The following is an 11,202-nucleotide window of genomic DNA, read 5'->3' as shown; positions in this document are numbered from 1 at the left end:
AAAACTATACATAAAATCAACACTACATGGAAGGCAGTTTTACATGTCAAATGTTTATAGGTCTATTAGAACAGTGATAAATAAGGAAGATAATGGGTTAAATTTTGCTTCAGGTTTCCTTATATAAAACCTTGATGAGGGCAAATTATGAAAAAAAGCTACTTTGGTTAGTCAATATTCTGAGGTCAACAATCATTGAGGCATTGATCACATCCTCTACTTGATTAGGGAAGTCAAGATACCATTCACAAGTACGTGTAGTAGACTCATCCTTGTAGACTCTCTTACTTTTTTATCATGGTTCATCTCTACATTAAAGGTGTGACTTCCTTCTGGCAGAATTTATGCTAAAAAATAATACACTTCAAAGGAACTCTAGAAAAGAAGTAAAACAAAATAACAAATAACCTATGGCAAATTTTCTTTTATGAATGTCCTAAGGGCCTAAAAACAAAACACTGATTCCAATGTAGACACTCTCAACAACTCTTTAGCAAACAGGGGAAAAATAAATCTCATTCCAAACTGAATTTTTCCCTCTTGTACATCTTTTTTTTTTTTTTTTCTCTAGCTGGACTAATTGTTACCCACAAATTATACTACTGCTATTCTTTCTGCTCTTTCTCCTGGCGCTGTATATAAGTCACCCATTCCTCAGAGTATTTCCCAAACGAAAACCACAATGAAATATCACCTAACACCTGTTGGAGTAATTATGATCAAAGAGACAGAAGATCACAAGTGTTGGTGACAATGTGGAAAAAAGGCAGTCTCTGTTTACTGCTGAGAATGTAAATCAGCACAGCCATTGTGGAAAACAGTACGAAGATTCCTAAAAATTTTTTCAAATAGAACTACTATATGATCCAGAAATATACTCAAAGGAACTGAAATCAGCATCTCAAAGAGATACTAAAACTCCCATGTTCCTTGCAGCATTATTCATAAGAGCCAGGACAAGAAAACAACCTAAGTGGCCATCAAGAGATAAATGGATAAAGAAAATGTACTGTTCAGTCATAAAAAAGAAGATCCTGCCATTTGCAGCAACATGGATAGATCTAAAGAGTATAAATCTAAGTGAAATAAATCAGAGAAAGAAAAATACCATAATGATTTCATTCAAATGGAATTTAAGAAAACGAACAAAGAAAAAAAGAGACAAACAAACAAACAACAAAACAGACTTAAATATAGAGAACTGGTGGTTACCAGAGATGAGGTGGGTGGGGGATGGGTGAAATAGATCAAGGGGATTAAAAGTACACTTATCATGATAAGCACTGAGAGCAATGTATAGAGTTGTTGAATCACTATATTGTACACCTGAAACTAATATAACAATGTATGTTAATTATACTAGAATGAAAAACTTTTAGGGACACCTGAGTGGCTCAGTTAAGTGTCCAACACTTGATGTCAGCTCAAGTCATGATCTCATGGTTCATTAGATCAAGCCCCATGTCAGGCTCTTCATGGACATTGCAGAGCCTGCTTGGTAGGCTCTCTCTCCCTTTGTCTCTCTGCCCCTCCCCTGCTCATTCTCTCTTCCTCTCTCTCAAAATGAATAAACATTTTTTAAAAATTTACAAAATTTAAAAAACATAGCTTTTTCCAAAAACTTATGAGCCAAAAAACATCTATAAAGGTTGGTAAAATAATTACAGTAAACCTCTAGGTGTCCAGATTTATTCTTCAAACTTCTACCTAAAGTTTTCAATACCCTCCTAAGCTGAAGTTGAACTAGTCATAACCTGATTAATACACAATGAACTATCTTTTTATGCCCCTACCTAGAAATGCACCAATTTTACCTAAAAAAAAAAAAAAATTCAGTTAGTAATTCATAAAACACTACTTCCTTATTTCCCATTAGTACCTAAACCATATTCTCCTCGATGCCATTTGAGGTCAAATTCTTTACATTAATGTATCTATGCTCAGCTTTGATTAGAGTCCAAATTGATAAAAAAAAAAGTCAGTATTTATTTGCCTTCTCCTGGGAAAATCAATAATTCTTCTGGATAGTTATACACCTAAGAATTCACTGAAAATCTATCCCACTTCTCCCAAGTCTTGTTAGAAACTCTTAAGAATATACACATCCTTTGTGGACTTATTCTTCCATTAAGAAGCTATCTTCCATTAAGTAGATGTCCCTGAATCTTGAAACTCAAAAACTGACTCTATATATCCATCGAGTTAATTAAGAAGAGACAAAAAGATTCTAAGAAAAAATTCTAACTCTACAAAACAACACTTCATTCTAAGCCATGATTTATCAACTGAATGAAGGGCATTAATCAAGGGAAGATTACTATACAAATTATCCTACACTTCTCAAGATGAACAACTAAAGCCAATTAAGGAAATTTCTCATATTAAACAGATATTGTAAATAACAGGTATCAAAATTTTCTGAAATAGGAATGCTCTTATAAAATGTGACTAAATCAAACATCTCAGAACTACTCCATGGATCATAGAAACCAAAAAAGTCTCAAGTAAGCTCAAAATATCTCATCAACAGCCACTTATATGGTCCTACCAAATCATTATAACCTCTCTTTTTGTATGCATGAGAAAGGTTAGGCCATGCTCTAGGGCATTAACTCAGTAATGCGGCACACGTCAAAGGCCACTGCTTATAGCCTAACTAAGTAGGCTATAATAAAGGCTTATCCTCCTTGTCACAAAGAGTGTGAAGCCTCTGATAAATTAGGAAAACTATTCAGCTTTAAAACTTATGTCCATATGAAAACCCATATACATGAATGTTTATAGCAGTTTTAATCACAGTTGCCAACAGCTGGAAGTAACCAAGATGTCCTTCAGTAGGTGAATGGATAAACTGTGATACATCCAGACAATGGAAAAGTAATTCAGGGCTAGAAAGAAATGAGCTATCAAGCCATGAAGAAACACGGAGGAAGCTTTGATGAATATTACTAAATGAAAGAAATAAATCTAAAAAGGCTACATATTGTATGATTCCAGCTATCTAACATTCTGAAAAAGGCAAAGTATGGAGACAGGAAAAAAGATCAGTGTTGCCAGAGGGCAGTGGGGAGGGAGGGATGAATAGGTAAAGCTTAAAGGATTTTTAGGGCAGTGAAAATACTCTGTATAATTCTATAATGATGAATACATGTTATTATATATTTAATGACAAGCCTATAAATGTACAACACCAAGAATAAACCCTAATATAATCTATGGACTTGGGTGGTAATGATGTGTCAGTGCAGGTTCCTCAATTATAACAAACATATTACTATGGTAGGGGACACTGATAATGGGGAAAGCTGTGCATGTGTGGGGGTAGGGGATATATGAAAAATCAATGCATTTTCCTCTCAATTTTGCTATGAACCTAAAACTGCTCCAAAAAAAATGAGTTAAAGAAAAACAAAACTATTCATTTTTCATGCTAAAATCACCTTCTTCACATTTGATGTATCACATGCTGATCACATGATGTATCACATTTGTATGTATCACATGCATACAATCTCTACTGCTAACTGAAATCATCCAAAAATGTTATTTACATATAATATTTAATTAAATATAATATAAATATAAAATATTCATACTTCTCTTTCCCATATTAAACATACATCTAATCTCTCAATTAAGCAAGTTTAATATCCTTATTTGATGGAAAATCTAGTGATTATGTTTCTCTAGTTACAGAACCATATGTTTTCAGAACATACTTAAAAATTCTCATATAAAATCCTTACTAGATGCATCTTACCTCACAAATGAAGACAGAAAATATAAGGCTGGTTATTGAATAATGACGGCAGATTCCCTTGCAGAATCCAGCTTCTTACTGGAAGAAATCAACTCAAGTGACTCAACTTAGGGCCCTTTGTAGGGCATGTCAATTTGATTAATATAAAAGGCTAAATATAATCACAGATAGCTGACAGGTTTTCATAATTCAAGACTTTGAAATGAACGATGAAAACACAGATGATTCTTATCCTCCTCAGGTACTCCTATGTAAATTGGACAACAAATATATAAATTGCTTGATGTTTGATGCTACCTGAGAAGTTATGTTTATAAAAGTACAGACCCACCATAAAAGACAAAAAAAAAAAAAAGCTTATTCAGGTCATTATGCTTAAGCCATTTATGCTGATAAAGTCATGTGCAAAGACCTCTTGTAAAGCAAATGAAAAATTCATGGAGAAATTTAAAAATTCCACTTATGGATACATAAATTTTGGTCACCAGTATCAGAGATTTACTGGGTTATAAGATAATTAATACCAAAGTTAGGATGGCTGAATAGTGGCATAAGATAACCTCAAATGGACACCTGCTAAAATCCTTTGTGAGATAACCTATGATAAAAAGAACTGTCCACAATATTAATCAAACATTGTCAAATTCTTCTTAGTATCAGAGGATATATCCAGTTCATGTCTTATCTAGGGCTAACATAATCCTGAAATTTTGTAAAGTTTGGACACAGACAAGAATTGTGCTCTAATGGACCTCACTGAACATCTCCATATATATTTTTAAACAATTGCCTTTCCCTATGAATTATGCATATTTTGTACTGATAATATATTTTTTCCAGATTTATTGCCTTCAAGTCCCAAATGCTACCACTACTACCTCATTTCCTATTACCTTTAATTGTCTCAGACTTCTCTAAGAGCAAGGTTAGAATTTCACATGACATAAATCAGTGGAAGACACAGCAGATCGAAGAACCAGGTGAGTCTCAGTTATTTCTTTAAGTCCCATACTTGCCTGATATCCCAGAGGATGTATGTAATATGCTGCAAATGTATGAAACACTATGGCCATGAGGGGCAAACTTTAACCAGTAGAAGACAGAAAGGGCTGGCAGATAAATTGCGTGACCTTCCTTCCCCTGATGGAGTATTCCAAGACTTCCTTCCTCAAATGGATTATTCCAAAACGCAGTGGTTACAGATTACCTCTCCAAATACATGGTATATGACCTAGCCACAAGCTGTGTACCCTTTTGAAGGTGTGGTCAGCTCTAAAATACATCATCTTTATTTGATTTTCCTCTATTACTGGGTTGCTTCCTTTCTCCTCACTTTTGATCCCCTGGATGGAAAATTTATTTTAGCTTCTGTTTTCTAGAAAATCTAGGCTAGGGCAATTGAGGCCATAAGGGACTCAGTAGTTCAGCAGACTGATAATTTGATATTACATTATCCACTTGTCAGAAAGCAACAGGAACCCTATTGCTAGTGATAACTGAGGTAATATCAGTCCCCGAAATGTAGTGGAACCACAATTACTAAAGCCCTTACTTGGAATTAATTAGCATAACATGTAGGTAGAATGCAAGGAATTCAAAGATCAAGAGATACTATTCTGATCAGTATGTTGTATTGATAATTACAAGGGATTTGGTGTTTGATGGCTCTATTGAACAGCATGGCAAGTCTTGCCAAAAAAAAAAAAAAAAAAAAAAAAAAAAAAAGATGGGTTCTAGGTAACTGTTTGCCAACAGACGTCATGCTATGAAACCAGAGTTTCAATGGTACCTTTAAAAACAACTGCTCTCTTACAGCCATAGGGAACATTGCTAAAAACACTATCTGATTATAACGGTACAGTACTGCAAAGGAAAACGATGTGCAACGATCAAGGTCTTCAATTGTCAGATAAATGTCTTAATAGTGAAAGAATGGGGCCCTTAGACCTATGGGTTAGAAAAGTGGAGTAACTTAACCTCTGTATCTTTTTTAACCCTCTTGGTCAAAAGCAGCCACTGTTTTTCTCATACTACAGTAGTTATTCTACAAACACTGCCTGAAACTGTGCAATACTTTCAACTGAAGCCATTGTCTCAGGAAATGATGACTGTTCTCTTGAATACCTGCCACCTCATTACCACAAGGTTGATAACCAGAGTCAGGTCTCAGTATAATCTGAGAAGTATAACCTCTACTCAGAGAAGAAATCACAAACTTGCCAAAGGAATTGTAGAGACTAATCAGTGTACCAGAGAAATCAAGAACAGTGTGTGTGGCAGTGAATCTTGATGGTGTGGCAACTCAGAGAAGGGTAGTAAACAGCTAGAAAGAGGAGGGTTTATTGATATTGAGCAAGATGATAACATACAGAGACAGAAGAGAGAAAGAGTTTACAAATGCCACTGATACCAGTTTCCATGATAAATAGGAAAAAAATATTGGAGACATTATAAGGAACTGATGTCCCCTCTAAAAATTTGTTATCATAGATACCAATTTGTAGTGGAAACTCATGGAGAACAGGTAATTAATAGACCCACCCTGTGGTTATTTATTCAGTCCCTACATGAATAATTGGGATGATACACTTAGAAGCTAACAGAAAGGCTCACATTGGTTCCATGATCCATAGTATTAGGGCCATTTTATAGGAAAGGCTAGATGGATGAACTGAAACTGCCACCTCTCACCACTGGCCAAGATAGTCAATTGGAAGCCATATCCTAGGAGGAACAGAGAACATCAATGCCACCATCAAAGACTTGAATGTCACAGGAGTGGTAAATTCCATCCTATCTCCATTCAAGTCAACTGCGTTGTCTCTGAAAAACAGATGAATCATGGGTGATAAAGGTCGACTAATCAGGCCATACTCCAAATTGAAGATGCCATGCCATACGCTGCGTCTTTACAGAAGCTTATCAACACAGAGTGTCAAACTGTATATTCTGGAAGATTTTCCTTTTCTCAATCTTACAAAGTAGAAAATTAAAATCCCTATCTTGCTTCAGGACTATACTAAATCTTACAATCTCTGTCAGAATATAGTCCTCAAGGACTTTGGTCATCTTGGTATTTCAGTGAAAAACCATCCTAGTTTGCAATATTATGACACCATGTTAATGACACCATGTAAAATTTGACAAGCATTCTATATGCTCTGGTAAAATACATGCATGACAGATGGGGTATAAGCCTCCTGAAATTACAGGAACTGCTACAATGTTTAAGTTTGTGTAATAAATTCCACCTAGCATCAATTTGTTCTTTGTAGAATTATTTCATCCTGAAATTATTTGTTTGCTTCCCATGCTTGCAATGACTTTGATACCAATATACAAGAACTTACAGACTTATTAATTTATTTATATACTACCCTTCATAATACTTTCTTGGAATAGATGCAACAAATGACATGGGATTCACCATTCTGACACTGTATCCATCACCAGACACAGGCAACCTAACAATATATTTAAATGGCTGCTTGAAAGTTCATGTAGGATGTCCCAGCTCAGGAATAATAAATACTTCCAGGATTTGAGCGCTGTCTTCTGGTGCAGTATATATACTGAGCCAATGGCCAGTATGTAGGATTATCTCTCAATAACTATAATTTACAGGTCCAGGAAGTAAAACGTGGAAATCAGAATTGGCTCCTCCCACTAACATTGCCAATGATCCACTTGATGAGTATTTCCTTTGTATTCATAAAAGCTTAAACCCTTTCAACCTAGATGCCCCAGTTCCTAGGGGTAAACACTTCTGTCAAGGAGCACAGCAAAAGTTTCCATTAAACCGGAAGCTGTACCACTTGTACTTTTCATACCAGTGTACCAGTGAGTAAAGAAAAAAGTTGCTGTAATATGAAGTAATCATGAGGTTCTATGTTTTCTACTAAACCATGGGGGAAAGGAGAAATATTTCTTGAACCCACGGGATTCATTAGGTGTCTCCAATGCTTCCACACCAAGTGATAATGGTGAATGGACAACTAAAGCAAACATGGCTTCAAAATGACAAGGAAGCTAAAAAGCTCAGTTACCTTAGGGAAGAAAATGTGAGTTATACCACCAAGAAAGTAACTCAGACCAGCCAAAGGTGGTGAGGGAAATCTAAAATGGGTGACTAAGGAAAAAATTATAAATATCAATTATAGTATTCTATTACAACACCACAAAGGACTTCCAAAACTTTATGACTTAAAAACAGCAATGTTATTATGTCTCATCATTTTGTGGGTCAGGAATTTGGGAAGGGCTTGCTTGCACAGCTCATCTCTGCTCCTCATAGCACAAACTAAAGAAGCTCCACAGGGGCTGGAGGAGCTATGGACAGGATGGCTCACTCACAGTACTTCCAAGTTATTGCTGGTTGTTGCTTGGGAAGAAGAGCTAGCTGTCAGGTGGGAACTAAATAGAGCCTTTCAGCCATGAGTTTCAGTTCCTCTCCATGGGGTTCTTAGGATTCTTCAACACATGCAAATCTGTTTTAAAAAGTGTTCTGGGGCACCTGAGTGGTTAAGTTGGTTGAGCATCCAACTCTTGGTTTCAGCTCAAGTCATGATCTCATGGTTCCTGGGTTCGAGCCCCACATTGGGCTCCATGCTGACAATGCAGAGCCTGCTTGGGATTCTCTCTGTCTCCTTCTCTCTGCCCCTCCCCGTCTCATGCTCTCTTTCTCTCTCAAAATAAAAAAAATAAAAACTTTTAAGCTAATATATCTTTTAAAAAATAATAAAATAATAAAACAAGTGTTTGAAGAAATAAAGATGAAAGCTGCAAGTCTATTTCTGACATAGGATCAGAAGTCCCAGAAAGTTGAGAAGATATTTGCAAATGACCTATTAGATAAAATCTATGAAGAACTTATCAAACTCAACACCCAAAAACAAATAAACCAGTGAAAAAAAGGGCAGAAGACATGAACAGACACTCTTCCAAAGAAGACAGCCAGATGGTTCTAAGGCATATGAAAAGACGCTCAACATCATTCATCATTAGGGAAATACAAATCAAAACCACAATGAGATACCATCGCATACCTGTCAGAATGGCTAAAGTTAACAATTCAGGAAACAAAAGATGTTGGCAAGAATGGTAGAGAGAGGAACCCTTTTGCACTACTGGTGGGAAATCAAACTGGTACAGCTATTCTAGAAAATAGTATGATTGGGGCACCTGGGTGGCTCAGTGAGTTGGGTGTTCAACATCGGCTCAGGTCATGATCTCATGGTTTGTGAGTTCGAGCCCAATGTTGGGCTCTCTGCTAATGGCTTAGAGGCTGCAGCCTGCTTCAGATTCTGTTTCTCCCTCTCTCTCTGCCCCTCCCCTGCTCACACTCTGCCTCTCTCTCTCAAAAATAAACATTAAAAAAAAAGAAAATATTATGAAGGTTCCTCAAAGAATTAAAAATAGAATTACCCTACAACACAGCAATTGCTTTACTAGGCATTTAGCCAAAGGATACAAAAATTCTGATTCAAAGGGGCACATGCAACCCAATGTTTATAGCAGTGCTATCAATAAAAGCCAAATTATAAAAAGAGCCCAAATGTCCACAGACTGATGAAGGGATAAAGAAGCTGTGGTATACATATACAATGGAATATTAGTTGGTGATCAGAAAGAATGAAATCCTGCCATTTGCAACAATGTGGATGGAGCTAGAATGTATTATGCTAAACGAAATAAGTCAGGCAGACAAAGACAAACATATGGTTTCACTCATAGAATTTAAAAACAAAACAAATGACCATAGGAGAAGGGAAGGAAAAATAAGATAAAAACAGAGAGGGAAGCATACCATAAGAGACTCTTAAATACAGAGAACACATTGAGGGCTGCTAGGGGGCAAGTAGGCAAAGGATGAGCTAAATGGGTGATGAGCATTAAAGAGGGGCACTTGTGATGAGCACTGGGTATTATATGTAAGTGATGAATCACTGGGTTCTACTCCTGAAACCAATACTACACTGTATGTTAACTAACCTGAATTTAAATAAGTAAATGAAAAGAAAAAAAGAAGTCTCAGTAAGTTTATTCTTTTGCATTATGTTAGTGAAGGAAATTACTGACACCAGCCTAGATTCAACAAGAGGGCAACTGGACTCAATGTCAATGAATGGAGAAGAAAAGATTCTGGGGCTACCTTTAATCTCTGGTCCCAAGATAGGTTATAAGGAAAGGAATTGTAGGTTGATGTGCTAATCCTCTTAAAGCCTTCTTTAGGAGCTAATTTAAGCTTCTTCCCAAGTACTTTGGTCTTATCTATTCTTCTGTGCCTTGCTCAATCTCGTTTCCTTCCAAAGAGTGGCACCTTTGGAAGATCCAATCAATTCTTAGTTTACAAAGCCTGATCACTCTCATGGTCACATTTCCTTCATCTTCTCACACCTCCAGTTGTCTCACTTGTCCCTAAAGATAGGAACTGGGCTTGGGCTTACTTGGGTTGTTACTACCTTTCATGGCAGAATCCACAGATATTCTAACTTCTAAATCCAACCCGATTGTACTCAAAAAGGCTCTAGCTTCCCATGGATTGACTGTTTTAAAAATAATAATTTTACTGAGTTGTAATTCACACGCCATAAAAGTCACCTGCGTAATGTATACAAGTCAGTGGTTTTTAGTATGCTCACAGAATTTCACAGCCATCACCAGTATCTAATTTTAGAACATTCTCATCACCCATAGTTTGAATTTTGATCTATGAGAGAGAGAATGAGAGGCAGCCAGGAGATAAAGTCCTCACCTTCTATCTGGTGACAGACTGCTTAGAAATGCAGTAGTTCCATATGGCTTCTCCAGAGATGCTCTGCTTGACCAAACAACCAGCTGTGATTTCTTGTAAAACAGGTGACAACTCAGTAGTGTATTATCTTTATTTGATTTCCATCCTGTCTGCCTCACTTGCCCTACCCCATGCTCTTAGTTTCCTGGGACCAAAGTACCCAATAAAGTGTTAGCATTTAAGCCTGCCCCAGGCTCTGTTACCTAGGATGTGGGTAAAACACACAGCATTCGAGAATCTCCACATTCTGACTTCCATCATATCTCCCTCCACATATACAACCACAATGTGTTATTCTTTATCCCTCAGTTTCTTCAGACTTCTCTTTCTCTAAGCAGTCCATTCCTTTCCTTATACTATTCCTTCAGTTTATAATATATAATGTACTTTCCTACTTACTCATTCATAAAAATTTTGTTTTTTCTTTTAAGGTCCAGAAAAAACACCTTCCAGATGTTTTAATCACTCTTTCCTTTTGGCTCTGTCTCCCACTTATATTTGTAGTGAAGCATTTATTGCATCCTGCCTTCAATCATAGCTAAATTTCATCACCTGCTAATTAAGACTGCTTTGGGAGGAGGCTCCTTGTTTATTCTGCTTTAACTTTGTACCCCCAAGTTTCTTAGCACAGTATCTTGCACATAGTGGG

This window comes from Panthera leo, chromosome A2 (assembly GCF_018350215.1).
Source record: "Panthera leo isolate Ple1 chromosome A2, P.leo_Ple1_pat1.1, whole genome shotgun sequence".
Lineage (NCBI taxonomy): Eukaryota > Metazoa > Chordata > Mammalia > Carnivora > Felidae > Panthera > Panthera leo.
The sequence above is the reverse complement of the archived record's forward strand: the minus strand, read 5'-3'. Positions refer to the sequence as shown.